The sequence below is a fragment of the Equus caballus genome, chromosome 27 (genome assembly GCF_041296265.1).
Source record: "Equus caballus isolate H_3958 breed thoroughbred chromosome 27, TB-T2T, whole genome shotgun sequence".
Classification (NCBI taxonomy): Eukaryota; Metazoa; Chordata; class Mammalia; order Perissodactyla; family Equidae; genus Equus; species Equus caballus.
The window spans coordinates 32,124,732-32,146,391 of NC_091710.1; the positions used below are offsets into that span (position 1 = coordinate 32,124,732).

The window sequence follows — 21,660 nt, forward strand, 5'->3', positions numbered from 1 at the left end:
TGTGAAAGGGGCTCTTGGTCAAGTTTTAGATCAGGACATCCATTCAACCTGCCATCGTCGAATGCAGTGGACAAAGGAAGCTGGGATGGTGAAGGATGGTTTTTAAAGAGCAGCATTGTTTGCTCTTCGGGAGGTTGAGGGAGGACCTAACAGCTGTTGGAGGGTAGGAGGTGATATCAGCTGTCCTTCCTCTTCCTGGAGGGCAGAATGAGAGAACATCAAGCGGAGAAGTCCTGTGAGATGTGAGGAAGGATTTCCCAATAAGTAACACGACCTTGCAGCGGTAGAGTCAGGACTCAGAGCCAGGTCTCAGACTCTAAACCCTGCGTTCTTTCCACCGAGGGATGCTCTTGAAGGTAAATGTGTGTTTAGACTCAGATGCGTAAGGAACGCTACCATCTTTTTCTGTAACTCAGTTATTTCTGATCCCCATTGTGACAGAGTGGCAGAAACTTAGTTTTAGTTCATTTGAGAGTGGTTCTTACCCTTGGGGTTGTACCCAGTTCCAGGAGCTTATATGGAGCTAGGGCGCCATATAAATTGGCAGAGCAGGGCTGTGGTGCTTGCTGTCATTTGTCTGTGTAGGTGTCCCAGGGAGGTATCCATCTCCTGTCTGGTTCTTGGTCATCTGTTCATGAAGATTGTCCCTGTCACCACGGCCACTTTCACTTTGGTGGCTCCACTCATGTACCGGGTGAGGGCGTGGGAATCTCTGGCAGGCTGACTCTGCTCTGGTTTGCTAGATAACCAACATAGTCACTTTCTCTCTGGTATCTTGCAGCCTCCCTGAGGCTCACCCAGAGGCAAGGGACACGGCCTTGCTCTCCTTTCCCTCCAGGGCATCGACATCACCTTTTGCAAACCCAAACCAGGAAGGCTGCTTTACTTTCTTGCTTTCCACTCTGTCATATTCTCTCCCCGAGGAAATGAAACAGAAGAGCCAGAGGAGGAGGGTGAGGGAGAAAAACCCCACAAGTCTCTGGGAACTACTGGACTACTGGAAGGAAAGCACCCACCACCGGATACTTCAGTAACAGTATTCTTCCAGAGCTTGCTCCCATTGCACTGGGTTGCAGAGGAAGGACGTGGGTCCTCCTCTTTCCCTCCTCGTGTAGATGGACCATTTCTGGGGCTCTGGGGCTCTACAGTGTATAAGCATTAGAGAGGGGCCTATCTCCTAATATCTTGACCTCCAGTTCTTAGTGTTAATGGGCTTTCCCAAGCTCAGAGGACCAGCTGTTCTTGTTTGTCTGAGACTGAGTGGTTTCCAAAGATGTGGGACTTTCATTGCTAACAGGCTGAGGCAAACTGGGTCAATGGGTCACCCTACATGAACCTTTGATTTTTTTTCTCTGGGATTAGGATTCTGCCCTCTGTGTAGACTCACCCCAAAACTTCTCCAGTCTGTCATGTCTTCTCTCTGCTGCATTCAATGCAGTAGGGACAATTATTCATGCCTTGAGTACTTATTAAGAATCAGCCACTCTGTTTCGCAGATTGGTTTGACCTTATTCTCCTGATGGCCACTGGATTCACTTTTTGGATGAATTTCTTGGTTCTGGAGCCTGTCTACTGAGAGCCTTGAAGGCTCTCCCTTTATCACCCCTCATTATCACCAACTTGCTATCAGCACTTCATCTGATAATTATTATTAATTACTATTTTTGCATTTGCTTATACTCATGCCAGGGGATGGGCTTCCAATTAACCACTGAAAATGGGGGAAGAGACAGATTTTTCTATCAGTGGATTAGTTGTCAGTACTGACAAGCAGCAGGGAGCTCATGAAATGTGTGTGTGTGTGTAGGTGTGTGCATGCACTTGGATGGGCGAGTGAGTGGGTGTAGGAAAGAGAGAAAGGAAGGTGGGAATGCAGTAGAGAAGACCATCTGTTCCTTGTAGCCAATTTTAATTCTTTCCTCCCTTCCTCCAGTCTTTACATACTTTCCTGGTTACCACTGTCTGAAGACAGACTATCAGTGTTAGATATTTCTGATTTACTGAGCTGTCAAAAACAAACAATGACTCCTGTCCCATTTTTTCTACTCTTTAGGCAATAGTTGGGACAATAGAAATCCTGCAGTGGAAGGAAATCTGGATCCTGTTACATCTTCAGTCTAACTTCCCATGCTCAGTGCCTGTTTATTTGCTTTACGGCTTTGAGAAAATCAGTTAACCTCTCTGATAATTAGTTGCTTTGTAATAAAATGGTAGTAAAGACACAGACCCCTAGACAGATTGACATGTTTTCAAAATGTGATTTTCATGACGCTGATTGTAGAATCTTTTTATTATATCATTCCTGGGCTCAAACAGGAGCTAAGAAAGCCCCATAGCCTATAGAATAAAATTTAAACTTCTTAATATGTCGGTCCATGCCCTACGAAATCTGGATTCTGAAAGCCTGAGCTATTTATCATGTATTCCCTCATTTGGCCCTCTACCATGTATTAAATTAACTTTAGTTACTCTTAGTGAGTGTCTTACTTCTAAATTTATTTAAAAGGTCCTGACAGATGGACTGCTTTTTACCATGTTTTAAAAAAATCCCCAACACCTGACAGCTGTTTTGCACTTAGTACTCAATAAATGCTAAGTTAAATTGAAACTCTTTGGGGGATCTACAAATACTTTCCAAAAATACAAATATCTTATGGGTTTTTTATTTATCCTGAATTTATTCCCAATCTTAGGAAGAACATTGAGTATTTCATCAGTGAGTCTGATGTTAGCTATGGATTTTTCTTAGATGCCTTTGATCAGAATGAAAAAATTCTTTCTATTCCTAGTTTGCTGAGAGTTTTTATGAGGAATGAATGTTGGATTTTGTCAAATGCATTTTCTGGACCAACTGAGATGATCATAGGATATTCTCCTTTATTCTGTTAATGTGGTGAATGAAATAGACTGATTTTCGTTTGTTAAACCAGTCTTGCATTTCTGGGATAAAGCTTGCTTTGTCAATTTCTATTATCCTTATATATGTCATGAATGGTATTGGTCTGTAATCTTCTTTTCTTGTAATGTCTTTTTCAGGTTTTAGAATCAGCCTTCTACTGGCTTCATAAAATGAATTGAGAAGAACAGTTTTAGATTTATAGAAAAGTTGCAAGGATATAACAGAGAATATCCATATACACTGCACCAAGTTTCCCCTATTGTTAATTTACAATCCTGTGGTGCATTTGTCATAAGTAATGAGCAAATATATGTACTTTATTATTATTGCTAATGTCTACTCTTTATTCAGATTTCCTTAGTTTTTACCTAATATCTGTCTTCTGTTTCAGGATCCTATCCAGAATACCACATAACATTTAATTACGTGATATTTAATTAAGAGTCTTCTTAGGCTGTTCTAGACTGTGACAGTATCTTAGAAGTTCCTTTTTCTATTGTTTGTTTTTTACTTTGTTGATTTCTACTCTTAATTTGTTACTTCTCTTGTTCTACCTTTTTTTTTTTTTTTAAGATTTTTATTTTTTTCCTTTTTATCCGCAAAGCCCCCCGGTACATAGTTGTACATTCTTAGTTGTGGGTCCTTCCAGTTGTGGCATGTGGGACGCCACCTCAGTGTGGCTCAATGAGCGGTGCCATGTCCACACCCAGGATTCGAACCGATGAAACACTGGGCTGCCTGCAGTGGAGCGCGCGAACTTAACCACTCGGCCACGGGGCTGGCTCCTTCTTGTTCTACCTTTTTGAGTTTAATTAATTTTTATTTTTTTAGCTTCTTAAATTGGAAACTTAGATAATTGATTTTTAAACTTTTTATCTTTTAATATAAACATTTTAAACTACAATTTTCCTCTAAGCTTTGCCTCAGCTCGATCTCACAAGTTCTGATTTTTTTTTATCATTCAGTTAGAAATATTTTCTAATATCATTTTTGATTTCTTCTTTGACCTGTAGATTATTTAGGAGGGTGCTGCTAAATCTACAAATTAAGTTTATTTTCCAATTTAAAGTGATCAGTGTGTGATTAAAGCATATTTTCTGTAGATTTTAAATATTTTAAAAAATCTGTTTTATGGTGAAGAATATGGTCTAGCTTGGTAAATGTTCTGTATGCGCCTAAAAAGAATGTGAATTCTGCAGTTGTTGGGTACAGTGTTCTATAAATGTCAGGAAGACTAAGTTGGCTTGATACAGTTGTTCCGATCTTCTAAATTCTTGTTGAGTTTTATCCAGTTCTACCAATTTGCTGACACAGGGATGTTAAAATCTCCCACCATGATTCTGGATTTGTTAATTCTTCCTTTAGTTCTGCCAATTTTACTTCATGTATTTTGAAGCTCTGTCATCAGGGGCATATAATTTAGAGTTGTTATGTCTTCTTGATGAAATGACTATCATTCAGAAATAACCATCTTTATCTGTGATAATATTCCTTGTCTTGAAGTCTACTTCATCTGATATTAATATAGCCACATCTGTTTGCATATGTTTTCCACCCTTTCAACCTTTTATTTTGTTCTTCTCTAGATTTTTACATTTAACATGTGTCTCTTGTAAACAGTATAGAGTTAGGTCTTGTTTTCTTTTTCTTTTTTAATCCATTCTGAGAGGTCCCTTATACTCCCCATTTCCACCCCTAGTTTCCCTATTTTTAACATCTTGCACTAGTGTGGTGCATTTGTTACAATTAATGAGCAATATTGATATTATTAACTAAAGTCCATAGTTTACATTAGGACTCACTCTTGGTGTTGTACCTTCTGTGAGTTTTGACAAACATATAGTGACACGCAGTCACCGTCATAAGTATCATACAGAATGGTTTCAATAGTTCCATTCCCCTAAAAATTCCCTGTGCTCCACCTACTCATCCCACTCTGTCTCCTCCAAATTCTTCACAATCATTGATCTTTTTACTGTCTCCTTGGCTTTGCCTTTCTAGAATGCCATAGAGTTGGAATCATTCAGTACATAGCCTTTTCATATTGGCTTATCTCACTTAGCAATATAGGTTTAAGTTTTTCCATGTCCTTTTGCGGCTTGACAGCTCATTTCTTTTTATCACTGAAAATAATATTATATCATTATTGTATGGATGTTTCACAGTGTGTTTATCCATTCACCTATTGAAGGACATCTTGGTTGCTCCCAAGATGTGACAATTATGAATGAAGCTACTATAAATATTTACGTAGGTTTTTTTTTTTAAGCTTGGCAGCTGAGCTAACAACCATTGCCAATTTTTTCCTCCTTTTTTTCTCCCTGAATCCCCCCAGTATATAGTTGTATATTTTAGTTGTGGGTCCTTCTAATTGTGGCATGTGGGACGCTGCCTCAACGGGGCCTGATGAGCGGTGCCATGTCCGTGCCCAGGATCCGAACCGGTGAAACCCTGGGCTGCCAAAGTGGAGTGTGTGAACTTAACCACTCGGCCACGGGGCTGGCCCCTTGTGTAGGTTTTTTGCGTGGAGGTGAGTTTTCAGCTCCTTTGGGTAAATACCAAGGAGCACAGTAGCTGGATCAGATGGTAAGAATATGTTTAGTTTGGTAAGAAACTGCCCAACTGTTTTTCAGAGTGGCTGTACCATTTTGCATTCCCACCAACAATGAATGAGAGTTCCTGTTGCTCCACATCCTTGCGAGCATTTGGTGCTGTCGGTATTTTCAATTTTAGTCATTCTAACAGGTATGTGTCTAGTAGGTATGTGAGATCATACAGTATTCGTTTTTCTCTGTCTGACTTATTTCACTTAGCATAATGACCTTAGTGTTCATCCACGTGGGCTACAAATGGCAAGATTTCCTTCTTCTTTATAAATGAGTAATATTCCATTGCAAATTAATTGGTTTTTGAATGATGAAACAGCCTTGAATACCTGGGGTAAATCCCACTTGGTCATGGTGTATAATTACTTTTACACATTGTTGGATTTGGTTTGCTAATATTTTGTTGAGGATTTTTGCATCTATGTTCATGAGAGATATTGGTCTGTAGATTTCCCTTCTTATAACGTCTTTGGTTTTGATATTAGGGTAATGCTGGCCTCATAGGTTGAGTTAGAAAGAATTTCTTCTGCTTCTAAGTTGTGGAAGTGATTTCAGAGAATTGGTATAACTTCTTCTTTAAATATTCGGTAGAATTCATCAGTGAATTCATCTAGTTCTGGTCCTTTCTGTTTGGAAGGTTATTAGTTATTGATTCAACTTTTAATACATATAGGCCTATTCAGATTATCTATTTATTCTTGACTGAGTTTTGATAGATTATATCTTTTAAGGAATTGGTTCATTTCATCTAGGTTATCAAGTATGTCGGCACAGAGTTGTTAAAAATATTCCTCTATTATCTTTTTAATAGAGATCAGTAGTGATGGCTCCTCTTTCAATTTTGATATTAGTTACTTGTGTCTTCTTTCTTTCTTTTTTTCTTAGTTAACCTGGCTAGAACTTAATTCTTTTGATCTTTTCAAAGAACCGTCTTTTGCTTTCATTGATTTTCTCTATTGCTTTTTTTCAATTTCTTTGATTTCTACTCTAATTTTTATTATTTCTTTTCTTCTATTTACTTTGGATAATTTTCCCTTCTTTTTCTAGTTTTTTTAAGGTAAAAGCTTAGATTATTGCTTTTAGATGTTTCTTCTTTTTAAGTATATGCATTTGGTGCTATACTTTTCCCTCTCAGTTCTACTTTGGCTGCATCCTCCCTAACTTTGATAAGTTGTATTTTCAGTTTTATTTAGTTCAAATATGTTAAATTTCTCATGAGACTCTTCTTTGGTCCATGTGCTATTTAGAGGTGTGTTGTTTAATTGCTAAGTATTTTGGTTTTTTTTTTTTAAAGATTGGAACCTGAGCTAACAACTGTTGCCAATCTTTTTTTTTTTTCTTTTCTGCTTTATCTTCCCAAACCCCCCATACATAGTTGTATATCTTAGTTGCAGGTCCTTCTAGTTGTGGGGTGTGGGATGCTGCCTCAATGTGGCCTGACAAGCAGTGCCATGTCCAAGCCCAGGATCTGAACCCTGGGCCGCTGCAGCAGAGCATGCAAACTTAACCACTTGGCCACGGAGCCAGCCCCTATTTTGGGGTTTTAAAGTTATCTTTCTCTTATTTATTTCTAGCGTTATTCTATTGTGGTCTCAGCATATTTTGTATGATTTCTATTCTTTTAGATTTTTTAACATGTTTTATGGTCTTTTTGAATGTTCTGTGCAAATTTGAGAATGTGTATTCTGCTGTTGTTGGGTAAAGTATTTTACAGATATCAATGGTAGATGTCACCAGTTGACTCGTGGTGCTACTCAGTTCAATGATGTCTTTACTGATTTTCTGCCTGCTGTCTGTCAATTACTGATAGTGGGGTGTTGAAATCTCCAACTGTAATAGGGGATTCATCTGTTTCTCCTTGCAATTCTATCAGTTTTGCCTCAGATATTTTGATGCTCTGTTGTGAGGTGCATAAATTAAGGATTGTTATGTTTTCTTGGAGAATTGACCCCTTTATCATGATGTAATGCCCCTCTTTATTTGTGATAAGCCCTGAAATCTGCTTTGCTTGAAATTAATATAGCTACTCCAGCTTTTTTTTAAAAAAATAGTGTTAGCATGGTGTCATTTTCTCCATTCCTTTACTTTTAATCTATTTGTGTCTTTATATTTAAAGAGGGTTTCTTGTAGACAACATATATTTGGGTCTTGTTTGTTGTTTCACTCTGACAGTCTCTGTCTTTCAATTGGTGTATTAGACCATTGACATTTAAAGTATTATTGATATAGTTAGATTAATGTCTACCATATTTGTTACTGTTTTCTACTTGTTACCCTTGTTCTTTCTTTCTTTTTTAATCTTCCACTCCTTTTCTGCTTTCTCTCATTTTTAGTGAGCATTCGTATGATTTTTCTCCTCTCTGCATATCAATTATACTTCTTTTAGAGGTTGCCTCTGAGTTCCCAATATTCACTTACAACTTATTCAAATCCTCTTCCAAATAACACTATCATTTCAAGGATAGTGCAAATATCTTATAACAGAGTATTCTCAAATTCTCCTTCCCATCCCATATAACATTGCTTTCATTAATTTCACTTATCACTGAATATGTTGTTGCTAATATTTTCAACAAAATGTTATCTGTTAGATCAATTAAGAATAAGAAAATAAAACATTTTATTTTACCTTTATTTATTACTTCTCTAGTGTTCTTCCTTTATTTTTGTAGATCCAAGTTTCTGATCTATATTATTTTCTTTCTTTCTAAAGAACTTTTTTAAACATTTCTTTCAAAGCAGGTTTAATGGCAACAAATTCCCTCAATTTTTGTTTGTCTGAGAAAGTCTTTATTTCTCTTCACTTTTGATAATTTCTCTGCATACAGAAGTCTAGGGTGGTGATTTTTTTTTAAACAATACTTTAAATATTTCATTCCACTCTTTTTTGCTTGCATGGCTTCTGAAGAGAAGTCCTGTGTTATTCCTCTCCTTTGTTTTCTCTAGGTGTTTTTTTCCCTGCTCTGGCTTCTTTCAAGATTTTCTCTTTGTGTTTGATTTTCTGCAGTTTGAATATGATATACCTGGGTGTAGATTTTTTAGCATTTATGCTGCTTTGTGTTCTCTGAGCTTCTTGAATGTGTGGTTTGGTATCTTTCCTCAGCTATATCCAGTATATTAATGAGCCCATCAAAGGCATTCTTCATTTCTGTTACAGTGTTTTTGATTTATAGCATTTCATTTTGATTCTTTCTCAGATTTTACATTTCTGTGCTTACATTACTCATCCATTCTTGCATGTTGTCCACTTTTCCCATTAGAGCCCTTAGCATATCATTCATAGTTGTTTTAAATACACAGTCTGATAATTCCAACATCCTTGCCGTGCCTGAGTCTGGTTCTGATGCTTGCTCTGTCTCTTCAAAGTGTGTTTTTGCCTTTTAGTGTGTCTTTTAATTTTCCCTTGATAGCCAGACATGATATATTGGGTTAAAGGAACTATAAATGAGGTTTTATGATTTTTTAGCTAGGTGTTAGGCTGTGTTTACTATTTTCTGTAGCTGCAGGTGTCAGAGGTTAAAATTTCCTCTAGTGTCCTTGTTTTTACCTCCCCTGTTGTCTTTTGCTAGAGATGTCTTCTTAAATGAGGTCTGAGATGTGCAGTTCTTTCAGTTGTATTTTTCTGTTGCTATGTGAGAGTCCCCTTGATGTGGTATAAGTTGTGGGGGGAGTGGAAGCATTCTGTAATCCTATGATGAGGTCTCAGACTTTTAATGAACATGTGCTGTCACCTTCACAGGTGCTTTTTAGTTTTGTTCTCCCTTCCCCCCAACACACACACTTAGGTGAGGCAGGAAGGCCAGTGGGGGCTGGAGTTGGGTATTTCACTTCTCCCATGTGAAAGGCTAGCAGCTAGAGCTGGCTGGAGTTGGTTATTTCCCTTTCCGATGGGTTAGGCTCTGGGAGAATATCAATTGGTTAGGCTCTGGTAAGAGTTTCTGCTGGGAACAGGCCTAATTAAGAAGGACAGAATGCTCTGGGTATGTTTCAAAAAGGTTACTTTTTCCTCTCTCCATGCCAGAGGCATAAAAAGATTTTTCTCTGATCTTTGTGAGGACCTGGTAGGTCTCCAGAAGGTAAAACTTGTAAAAGTGTGGTGATCCCTCAAGACTGCTCTCCTTTGCCTGGAGTTTTTCTCTCTCAGACTTGCCCACACTGAGCCTCCAGCAATTTGTCAATTACGTTTTCCGATTTCCTGCCTCAGAACTGGTTCCCATAGAGGCTTCTGCTCCAGTATGTTCTGATTCTCTGTATCCACCCATCTGTTTCTCCAATTTTGAGGTGCTCTGTCTTCTCTGTGATCTTAATTCTCTCATGCATGGAGGAAGATTTGTTGATGTTTAGTTTGTTCAGCTTTTTTCTTGTTTTGAGGATGATAGTGACAACTTCCAAGCTCCTTACATGCTGGACCAAAAACCAGAAGTTCCAAATTGTTTTTTTAAAAAAAAATTTTGTGCAAAGTTTCTGATTATTTTCAGTAGAATTGCTAATTGATACAAGCTACTATATGATTACTGGAATTGTAGCCTCAGGTGTTATATTTAATGATATAATTTTATCATATTATTTTTACATTAGTTATTTTAACCAGTGTTCTATTATTGGGCATTCTAGTTGGCTCCATTTTTTACTATCACAAATACAGCTTAGTCTCTTTATATACAATGTTTACCTTTTTAAAAATCACGTCCTAGAATAAATTTCTTGAAGTAGAATTGCTGGGCCAAAAAGTAGACATGTTTAAAGACTTCTGCTTTATTGCAAATGCCCTACAAAAACTTGTACCAACTTATGTTCCCAAAAGCAGTATATGAAAATGCCTACTTTCCCATACTTTGGTAAGAGTGGATATTATTATTATTTTTACATTTGCTAATTTGAAAAAAACATGATATCGTATATGCATTCTTTGATTACTATTGAGGATAAACATTTTTTTACTTGTGGTTCCTTTTTTTCTTTTTTTAGGTCATTTGTTGAAATGCAGCTTTTTGTTGTTTCTTCACAACAAGTTGTTCCATTGGGATTATTGTTTTAATGAGAGGTTCAGACCAATTAAGTCCAATTAGTTGGGTTTTATCTGAAGACTTTTCACTTAGGCTAGGGAAGAAAGATTCATTAAAAACTCAATCCTGATGTAAGCCTTCCCAGGACAGCCTAGCCTGATTGACAACAAATTAATCTCTGCTGGACCTCATGCAGTTTGCCTTTTGAAACTCATGCCTTGTGAAGAGTTGAGAGATGAAATACAAAATGTTGGCTGAAGTCATGATTCTTCTGAGCCAAATGATCAGCCTAGGAAATTCCCACATCCTTCTGGAATAAGATTAACACTTCAGAACTTCTAAGGAAGAATCTGGAATATTCTGTTCCAAACAGCCATTTTTATTATGGTGCCTCAGGCCCATTCCTTGCCCTTTTAAAATTGAGAGTGTTGACGAAAATAATCCATAACCAATCTATAAATGAAAATTTGGGAGAGTTTATTCTGAGCTAAAATGTGAGGACCATGGCCCAGGGCCTTTCTTCCTTAAGGAAGTGAGGTGTACAGAGTGGTTATATACCCCCAAACAGGATGTTTCACATATGATTGAAATGTCCCTTTGACAATAGTCGTGAGACTGCTCTGTCGGCACAGCGATTGATGGAAACAGCAGGTAGGTCTGCTGTCTTGGTGAACACAGCAGGGTGGCAGGTCTGTTGTCTTGAGCTGGGTGGTCACAGGTGAGCTCAGCAATCAGTTCCTAGCCTAAGGAAAGATGCTTATCCTTAAGGAAATGCCAACATTGGGGGAAGTTGCACATTTATCTTAAGGCCATTTGTTCTTGCCATAGGAAATGTTTAAAGCAGATATACAATGCATGCTCAATGGCTACGTCAGGCCCTTTTGGAAAAACAAAGTCAGGCTGAATTAAGTTTACACCAAATGGCTTCCTCATATACTCCAATATATCCTATTGCTTGCCATTTCCATTTGTCAAGAGAGAAAGCCTTGAAATCTTCAAAAGAATTCAGGGACTTTTGAGATCTGGGGCAATTAGCTTTGGAAACTGTGCGAGAAACCCACCTGTGAGGTGAGCATAGTTTTGGAGAGAGACCTGGCAGTTTAAAGACTGTCAGTCCTCAGATTTATTTCCTGTTTTCTACAGGGAACCAGTTCATCTGGCTCAGTCAGTCTTAGATGTCAACATTGATAAATGACAGTGAGAAATGTGTCATCCTCTAAGATGAATTTAAATCATGCATCTTCTGGAAAATGCACGGAATGTGGGCCTTGTCTGAATGACTGTGAACTAGGAAGGGCTCATTGCTCCCTAGAGGGCAGAAGGATGGATAGTTCTGGGAAGTGAGTAAGCAGGAAGAAGTCAGGAATTAAAGGTTTCATAGGCAGGGAAAACTAAAGAGCAAAATACATGAGTGACTCTGGCATATGGATGCGGGTCTCCAGGGGCCAATTCTCCTGTTAACTGAACTTCCCTTCTGGATGCGAATCTCTACCTAAGGAGTTTTGTATATTCGTCTGCTGTTTGGGTCAGTCTCCCCCAACCCTGTCCCCATTCCCAAATCATGCTGTGGTTCTGCAAAAACCTTTCTGTGGAAGTTTCTTGGCCAGGCTTCAGTGTCACGGACAAGCTGGAGACTCCTTCAAAGTCTCGAAGTCCCTCCTACCCCAATAGGTTGCTGAGCACTCTGGAGACCCCGTTTCCTTCTCAGGTTAACAAATGTAATCTCATCTTCTGAGGAGGGCAAAGGCAACCCAGTTGAGGTGGATGGAATTAACTGCATTCTAAGGTGGATATAAATCATCCTGGCATCATGATTCATCTGACATTTTTCAGGCTGAGTCAATTCTCTCTGGCTTTTCCTTGAAGCTACTATGATGGAAAGTGAGGCGGCTGGTTGATTAGTCATTTACCTTTAAAGGTGGTAAAGGATGTGCCTCTACACTTGGCAAGTTAAGTGAAGATGAAGACGTGATCCCCTTCCTTGAGTAGTTAAGAATATACTGGATGATTAGGTCAAAGGTAAACAACAGTAGCAAAAAACAAAACAACAGCAGTGCTTGCTAACACTTGTTGCATACTTACTCTGAAGTGGTCACTATATTTACATGTTGTTTCATTGTTATGAAGGATGCCGTGATGGTTGATTTTATATGTCAACTTAACTGGGCTAGGGATGCCCAGAAAGCTGGTAAACATTATTTCTGGGTGTATCTGTGAGAGTCTTGGCTATGTGGCTCCCCTGTTCTCTGGCCTTTGGATCCCGACTGATACCCCATCGGCTTTCCAGGGTCTCCAGCTTGCAGACAGCAGATGGCAGGACTTCGCAGCCTCCATAACCATGTGAGTCAATTCCCATAAATAAAACTCTTCTTTTTATTGAGGTATATTTGACGTATAACATTATATTAGTTTCAGGTATTCACATTAATGATTCAGTATCTGTATATGTTACAAAATGGTCACCACAGTAAGTCTAGTTAACTTTAGTCACCATACACACTTACAAAATTTTTTTTTCTTGTGATGAAAACTTTTAAGATCTATTCTCTTAAGCAAGTTCCAAATATGCAATATAGCATTATTAACTGTAGCCACCACGTTGTACATTACATCCGCATGAGTTATTTATTGTATAACTGGAAGTTTGTACCTTTTGACCCCCTTCACCCATTTTGCCCACCCCACTCCCCGTCTCTGGCAACCACCAATCTGTTCTCTGTGTCTATGAGCTTGCTTTTTTTTTGTTTTGTAGATTCCACATATAAGTGAGATCATACAGTTTTTGTCTTTCTCTGTCTGACTTATTCACTTAGCATAATGCCCTCAAAGTCCATCTATATTGTCACAAATGGCAAGATTTCATTCTTTTTTATGGCTGAGTAGTATTCCATTATGTAAATGTATTGCCATAGATTAAACTGTAGGTTTTATTTTTCTAATGAAAGAGATGCCAAAGAGTCACTCTGGTCTCTCTAAGTTCATACATATATATGTACACACATACACACATATATATCAATATGTCACATTTTCTCTATCCATTCATTCATTGGTGAACACTTCGGTTGTTTCCATATCTTGGCTACTGTGAATAATACTGCAATTAACATGGAGATGCATATATCTTTTTGAATTAGTGTTTTCATTTTCTTTGGATAAATACTTAGAGTGGGGGGCTGGCCCCGTGGCCGAGTGGTTAAGTTCGCGCGCTCTGCTGCAGGTGGCCTAGTGTTTCGTTAGTTCGAATCCTGGGCGCGGACATGGCACTGCTCGTCAGACCACGCTGAGGCAGCGTCCCACATGCCACAACTAGAAGAACCCACAACGAAGAATACACAACTATGTACCGGGGGCTTTGGGGAGAAAAAGGAAAAAAAATAAAATCTTTAAAAAAAAAAAAAAACAGAGTGGGATTGCTGGATCATATGGTACTTCCATTTTTAATTTTTTGCGAAGCCTCCATAGTGTTTTCTATAGTGACTGCACCAGCTTACACTCGCACCAACAGTGCACAAGGGTTCCCTTTTCTCCACTTTTGTTATTTTGCCACTTCTTGTGTTTTTGATAATAGCCATTCTAACAGGTGTGAGGTGATATTTCATTGTGGTTTTGATTTGCATTTCCCTGAGGATTATGATGTTGAGCATCTTTTCATGTACCTGTTGGTATATACGTGTATCTTCTTTGGAGAAATATTTATTCAGATCCTCTACCCAGTTTTTAATTGGATTGTTTGTTTTTTGCTATTAAGTTGTATGAGTTCTTTATATATTTTGGACATTAACCATCTATCAGATATATGATTGCAAATATTTCCTGCCAGTCAGTTGGCTGCCTTTTCATTTCATAGGCTGCTGAGGGTTTCCTTTGCTGTGCAGAAACTTATCTACATATCTTCTTATATATATCTCTATATAGCCTATTGGTTCTGTTTCTTTGGAGAACCCTGACCATTACCAATGGCTTGCCATAGATTAAACTGTAGGTTTTATTTATCTAGTGAAAGAGATGCCAAAGAGTCATTCCTACGAGGGAAGGCAGAGAAAGGAATGTTAAGGGTCTAGGTCTGTAAGTGGCCAGTGTTCAGAACATCCTCACCCTGTGGGCCCAGCAACCTGAAGTCTGGAGCAGCACTGTCCAGTAGAAATATTATGTGAACCACCAATGCAAGGCAAGTACACATTTTAAAATTTTCTAGTGGGGCTGGCCCCGTGGCTGAGTGGTTAAGTTAGTGCGCTCTGCTTCTGCAGCCAAGGGTTTGCCGGTTTGGATCCTGGTTGTGCACCCACACACCACTCATCAAGCCATGCTGTGGCAGCATCCCACATAGAAGAACTAGAATGACCTACAACTAGGATGTATAACTATGCACTCGGGCTTTGGGGAGGAAAAAAAAAAAAGAAGAAGATTGGCAACAGATCTTAGCTCAGGGCTAATCTTCCTCACCAAAAAACATACTTTAAAAAAATTTCTAGTAGCCACATTAAGTAAAGGAAAAAGAAACAAGAACAATTAATTTTTTAAATTTTATTGCAGTTGTAATTGTGAAGTTTCAGTTGTACATTATGATTTGTCAGTCACCATATAAATGTACCCCTTACCCCTTATGCCCACCCCCCAATCCCTTTCCCCTCTGGTAACACTAAACTGTTCTCTTTGTCTGTGTGTTAGTTTATCTTCCACATATGAGTGAAATCACGTGGTGTTTGTCTTTCTCTGTCTGGCTTATTTCACTTAACATAATACCCTCAAGGTCCATCCATGTTGTTGCAAATGGCATGATTTTGTCTTTTTTATGGCTGAGTAGTATTCCGTTGTATATATATATATATATATATATATATATATATATATATATATATAATCTCACACCTTCTTTATCCATTCATCAGTTGATGGGCACTTGGGTTGCTTCCACTACTTAGCTATAGTGAATAACACTGCAATGAACAGAAGGATGCACAAGTCTCTGTGAATTGGTGATTTCAAGAAGAACAATTAATTTTAATAATATATTTTATTTAATCAATATGTCTAAAATATCATTTGAACTTGTAATCAATACAAAAATTATTTATGAGATATTTTTACATTCCTTTCTTTTGGCTAAGTCTTCTAAATCTGGTGTGTATTTTACATTTATGGCACAGTTCACTTTGGACCTGTGCCATTTTAAGTGCTCAATAACCACATGTGGCCAGTGGCCACCGGATTGGACAGTGCAGATCTAGAAGGTATCTGGCACATTCGCTTGTGTATCTATGCATATTCATTTGACACTCATTCAACAAATGTTTCTTAAGTGACTACTCTGCCAACCACTGTTTTAGGTGTTTGGGTACACTGGTTAAGTCCAGAACTTATATTTTACTAGGGGGAGAGGGAGACAAAAATCCTAAATAAATAAGCAACAAAATCAGATGTCAAAGAATGATATTGATAAAGCAGGGTATGGGGTGGGAGTGCTGCTAATCTGGATAGAGTGGTCACAGTCAAGCCTCTCTGGAGACAGTACAATTGGGATGAGATCTGAATATTATGAAGAAGCGTGTCATGTGGCAATGGAGGGAAACACACTCTGGGCTGAAGGGACAGTGTATATAGGGCATAGGGTGGGGAGAAGCTCAGCATTTTGAGGATGAGATAAAAGACCAGTGAGGTGGGAGAGGAAGGTAGGGCTGATCTGGGTAAGGTCTGATGGGCCATAGCTTAGGTTTTATTCTAAGAGCCATGGCAGCCAAGAGAGGATTTTAAGCAGACACACATGATTTGATGGACGCTTTTAAAAGGTCACTCTGATGCTGTGTAGAGAATCGTCTACAGGGGAGCATGAGCTGAAACGGGGAGAATAATCAGGAGGCTGGCTCATGCTGTAGAGCAAGAGGGAGGCTCGGTGGCTGGGAGAAGGTGGTAGAGGTGCAGGGGGTGAGAGCGTCCAGGTTGTGCTGTGACCATAGAGCCGACAGGACTGTAAGTGGGCTGTGAGGGAAAGGCGGGAGCTGAGGATGACTGGGAACTGAGCAGCTGGGGAATGAAGCCATCAACCGGGATGGGCACGAAGGTAGAGACTGGGTTTAGGAGGACATGAGAAGTGTGAGTGACCAGGGAGAACATTGTTGCGAAGGGCTCTAACTAGGGTTCAAAGGAAAACAGAGTAGAAGTCCAGGCCTAGCCCCTTGTTCCCAGGTAGGGTCCCCAGATAAAGTACAGAGGGCATGGTTTTGCTAAGTGTTTTGGGGACTGGTATGGGGTGAGGGCAAGCACCCTTTGTACTGTGACCCATTAGTGCGCCATGAGCCGAGAGTAGTGGGAGAGGCCAACCCCATACTTCTCTTTTGTATAGAACTTATAGTTTTAAAGTGCTTATATTTCCATGATCTCTTTTGGTCCTTCTGTGGGCTGACTTACCCCCCTTTCCTAAATACAGGTGAGGCTCAGAGGGATCAAATGACTTGCTCAAGATCACACAACTTGGTAAGGAGCCGAGCCAGGACTAGTATGCAGGAGACTGTTGTGTGCCTACCAGTCTCACAGTGCACATTTCTTTCCTCTCAGAACCCTGGTGTGCTTCAAGTTCTACTCATGCCAGCTGAAAAGGAGAGAGATAATAACTCTAAGCCAGACCTACAGGGCGTTGTGCTGGTGGCTATTTTGGTCAGGGGAGACTCATGACCTAAATTGGCTCAATCAGACTGAAAGGAAAGACTTCTATTCTCATGGTTAGTAGAGACAATTGCCTCTTTTGCCTTCCATCCAGACATAAATGAGGCCATATATAGAGCTGATGCTCTCTGGCAGCCATCTTGGAATCATTCAGGAAACCATCCTGGGGTGAAGCTGACACTGAGTAGACCAGAGCAGAGAGACGGAAAGAACCTGGATCCACGCTGACAGCTTGAGTTGCTGGTCTTTGTCTGGCCTGGAGCCATGCACCTCTAGGTTCCCAGTTATGGGAGATAATAAATTTCTCTGGTAGTTAAGCCACTTTGACCCAGGATTTTCTGTTGCTTGCCACCCAAATCATCCTGACTGCTCAGATGAAAATCCACTCTCCCTCCTCCAGTGTTTTGCCTACTCTACCACGTGGCTGCTATACACAAAGAGAGCCAACGTTGATGGTTTTGCACAGAATTATTCAGGATTAACTTCAGGGGGCAATCTGGGAATTGACTGGCACTTGTGATTGCTCAGGGGCAAGAGCATTGTCACAGGTAAGAGCCAGGAGAGGCAAGAGGAGGTGACATTCAGGATGATTCTTTAGGAGTGGCAGTTGATCTGAGGGCCATCTGGAGACACTGAGAAAAGAAGTCATATGATGGAAATGAAGGCTCTGAAAATGCTCCTGGTTCATGTGTTTTGGGAAGAGCAAGCAGGCTTTATCTTTTTAGATGTGTATGGATGTTTTGAAAAGCCAATAGAGAATGAGTACTCTTGAGATCGTTGCCCATTGGTTGGTATTCAGACAAATAATTTCCTGGAAGGAATGAGCCGTCTTCCTGGTTGGATTGACATAGCTCTCCAGCTCTCTCAGTGTTCGCATAGAGGAATGATTTGATCATGTTGAATATCCACACAGATCTCTCGTTTCATTCAGGTGCCTTTGAACTGTTGTTCAGGCTACACTTTGAAAGGATCTCTCTCGGAAAGGCCAAGGGCTTTTTTTTGTTTGCTTGGTTTGGTTTGGTTGGGGAGAAGGCAGGGCAGATGGGACTGAAGCCTAAGGCCTTTGATCCTCTAGGTCTCCTGTCTGCAGCTTCCATGGTCCTATGTCATGGTATGGGATGGCAGAGTTTATCATTAAACTACCAGAGTTGCGTTTCAAGGACTTGTATTGGTTTTCTAGGGCTGCTGAACAAAGTACCCCAAATTTAGTGGCTTAAAACAACAGGAATGTATTTTCTCACAGGTCTGGATGCCGGAATTCTGAAATCAAGGTGTGGGCAGGGCCATGCTTCCTCTGGAGGCTCTGGGGGGGCGGGGGGGTTCTTCTCCTTGCCTTCTCCATCTTCCGGTGAACGTTCCTTGACTTGTGGCCATATCACTCCAGTCTCTGCCTCCTTTTTCACATGCTTTTCTCTTCTGTGTAATCTCCCTCTGCCTCACTCTCATAAGGACATTGTTATTGGATTTAGGGCCCACCCAGATAATCTCACCTTGAGATCGTTAACATAATTATATCTGCAAAGACCTTTTTCCCCAAAAAATTCACATTCACAGGTCCCAGGATATGGACAAATCTTTTTGGCGGCGACCTTTCAACTCCCTACAGGCCTCTTTTGCTACTATCAACTTATGCCATTTAAACTCTTTGAGTCTCAACACTCTCACCTATGAAATGGGTGTACAGTTACTGACTTTCTTATTTCACAGGTTTGTTGAGATCCACACGTTCACCTAAGTGAATGAGGAGGGAATGGAAAGATAACGTATCTGTTCTCTCCTGACTTGTTGGCTAGGAGCACCATCACTGTCCACTTTGTGGAGGACAATCAAGAAAAACTGGTGAGTTGAGGGAGGATGGCAAGAAGGAGGATGAAAAGGGGGAAAAAGGAAAGAACTGTTCTTTCTCTGGTTAGCTGTAAGGATAGAGTGGGAAACCTCTATTCTTCTTCAGAATCTTTGTTTTTTTAAATCACAAAAGGAGAAAGGAGAGCCAGCAGTTCGAGGGCTGTGGTGATGTCTCTGAGAGGAAAGTGTCCTGGGACCCTGGGATGTCCTGGGAACAAGAAACAGGCAAAAGTGATGTTGCCTCAGATCCTGCTCTCCCAAGTTAAAAGTGTGTGCAGAGGATTTCATCAGTACCAAAGCCCAGGAGGAGCCTTGATTCTAAGGAACAAAGCAGAGTCCATCTGAATACCAAGAAAGAAGGGAAAGTAATGTTTGTTGATTGTTTACTACGTGGGAGGGCTTTTACACATGTCAATCTCATGACAACTCAGAAAAGAAGTTTTTCAAATAGATGAGGAAACTCAGGCCCAGAGAAATTCAGAGACTTGCCTGAGGTTTTGTGGCAAAATCCATCTCTGCCAGAGTTCAAACTCTAGTCTGTCTGGCATTGAAGTTTATGTTCTATCTACTCCCACTGGCTGCCCTGGAGGATTAGAGGATGTAGGCACCAGGTGGTGCTTATACATGGCATTTCTTTATCTCTTGTCTCAGCTTTTGTATTTTATCATATTTAGAATGTAAATTTCAGTCATCAGTGTTTAGTAAAATTCTGTTATTTAACTACAATCCTTGATTTTATGGCAAAGGACAGTTGGTGAACCAAGTATGGTCATATTCAAATCATTCCAAGTGTGTAAGATAAGCCTGGGTGGCCCCCCAGACATAATGCCTTTGGGGCTTCCCAGCTTGACGGAAGAGTGCATCTTGCAGATTCAATCCCATTAAGTACTTGCAAATGTCATAGCTAGGGTAACTCTGACCGAGTCGTCTGTCTCTTCAAAATCTTGTCATTGAGAGCAGGGCCAAGATCACGGCCTTATAATTCTGCGTTAAGGATGAACAGTAGCACTGTAGAAACACTGTTGCCAAATAGAGATGTCAAGAATGATTCCATTCAAAAACAACTTTTCCACGCTGATGACGTGTTTCAAGGAAGTGAATTATCTACCTGAGTGGAGGACAAAACAAGTATTCTTCCTTCAGGCCGGGGAAGATCAGTTGGCTGAGTCACACAGACAGTCTGTCAACATGCTGGTCCTTAAGTGGTGCCACATTTTAATCTTCTCATTAGAATTTCAAAGGTTTAGGAGGAAATGTTTCCATTCCTTTCAGATCCTCAGCGTGGTCAGGCCCCACTTGCGGCCCTGTTACTCTCTAAGCTTGTATCAGACAAAAGAGAGGGGTCCGGTTCTTAGGGGGAAGTAATGGATCTGAAATTTGAATTGAGGGGCCTGGCTATGTAGACATGGTCGCAATTCCAGCATCCAAAAGATCTGAAATGAGAACAAAATAAGCTTGTGTGGATAGAGTCCCCTGGGATCATTCGGGACCCGCCATCAACATGTACTGGACTGGACAAAAAAAGTGATGATAATAACAATGGCAGCAGTGGCAACTATATTCCCTGTTTGTTTATGTGCCAGGCTGTGGAGTGGTGCCTCTATCTGAATCACTTTGGTGGTTTCTTCCAGCACAACATCCAGGCAACGTAGGGACTAAGAGTGGAAACTGGAGACAGACTGCTGGGCTCAAACTCAAGCTTGGAAGAAGGGAGATAATAGTAGTAGTTAGGGTTCTAAGGATTAAATGAGTTGATACATGTGATGCACTTACAGTTTCTGGCACATTTTAAGCCTTATGCCAGTGTTGATGTTTATTATTCTCATCTGCATGAACGAAGATGTTAAGGGTCGGAGGGGTTATAAGTCTGGGCACCTGAGGGTTGCTGTAAATATCCCATAAGAACATGGTTATCCTTTGACTTTGTTCCCAACACAGCCACAGAGGCAAAGAAGTCAGTACCCGCGAAAATCCTAGATAAACAACCTCAATCCCCATTAGATGTATTTGTTGAGCCCAAATGCTTCCTTCACAGCCCATGCATCATTATCGCTTGCTAACTTGCTATTTTCTTGTTTAACCAGAGGGGTGACTCAGTGGTCACAAGGATTTATGAGCTTGTTTTGCAGAAGAAAAAAAATGCCTTTAAGGAAATTATGACCACCAGATGATCCGACCCCAGCTGCCAAAGGTGCCAAGAAGCCTAGTTGCTCAGGGTCTTATCTAAAGTGAAAGAAACACGGACTTACCCTTTGTTTCCCTGAAACTTCTCCTCTCAAGCCCCTTAGCCCTATAAAGGCCCCTTGCTCCCTTCCTTTGTTAAAGTGGACCTGAGAGAACCTACTTGTTCTCACCTTCTTGTTTTGGCTAATTTGAATAAACCTTTCTTTACCTCCAAGCACTGGTGTCTCAGTGATTGGCTTATACTGTGCATCCGGCACGTGGACCTGAGATTAAGAGGGTCCATGTCAGGATAACCAAATCATGTAACCCAGGCCCATCTACAAGTCCTTTTCTCTTTGCACCGGACACCTCTCCTTCTCTACTGGGTCCAGGTCTCTAGAACAGGGTGTGTAATGGGAAGCACCACACCCAGCAGAATCAGCACCGCACAGCTGAACTTCCAATTCCCAAGACTGGT

General features: G+C 40.2%; 1 long non-coding RNA gene across 2 annotated transcripts in view; it reads left to right on the forward strand.

Annotated features, from left to right (window-relative positions):
* LOC138920967 (uncharacterized) overlaps positions 1 to 21,417 on the forward strand; it is a 35,150-nt gene extending 13,733 nt beyond the window's left edge. The window contains exons 2-3 of one of the 2 annotated variants that reach the window (XR_011433093.1): positions 18,882 to 19,013; positions 19,153 to 21,417. This is a non-coding gene — a long non-coding RNA (uncharacterized lncRNA). Of the gene's footprint in view, positions 1 to 18,881 lie in introns of both variants that reach the window. The other variant, XR_011433092.1, reaches the window with a different exon arrangement.
* Positions 21,418 to 21,660: the final 243 nt, after the last annotated feature.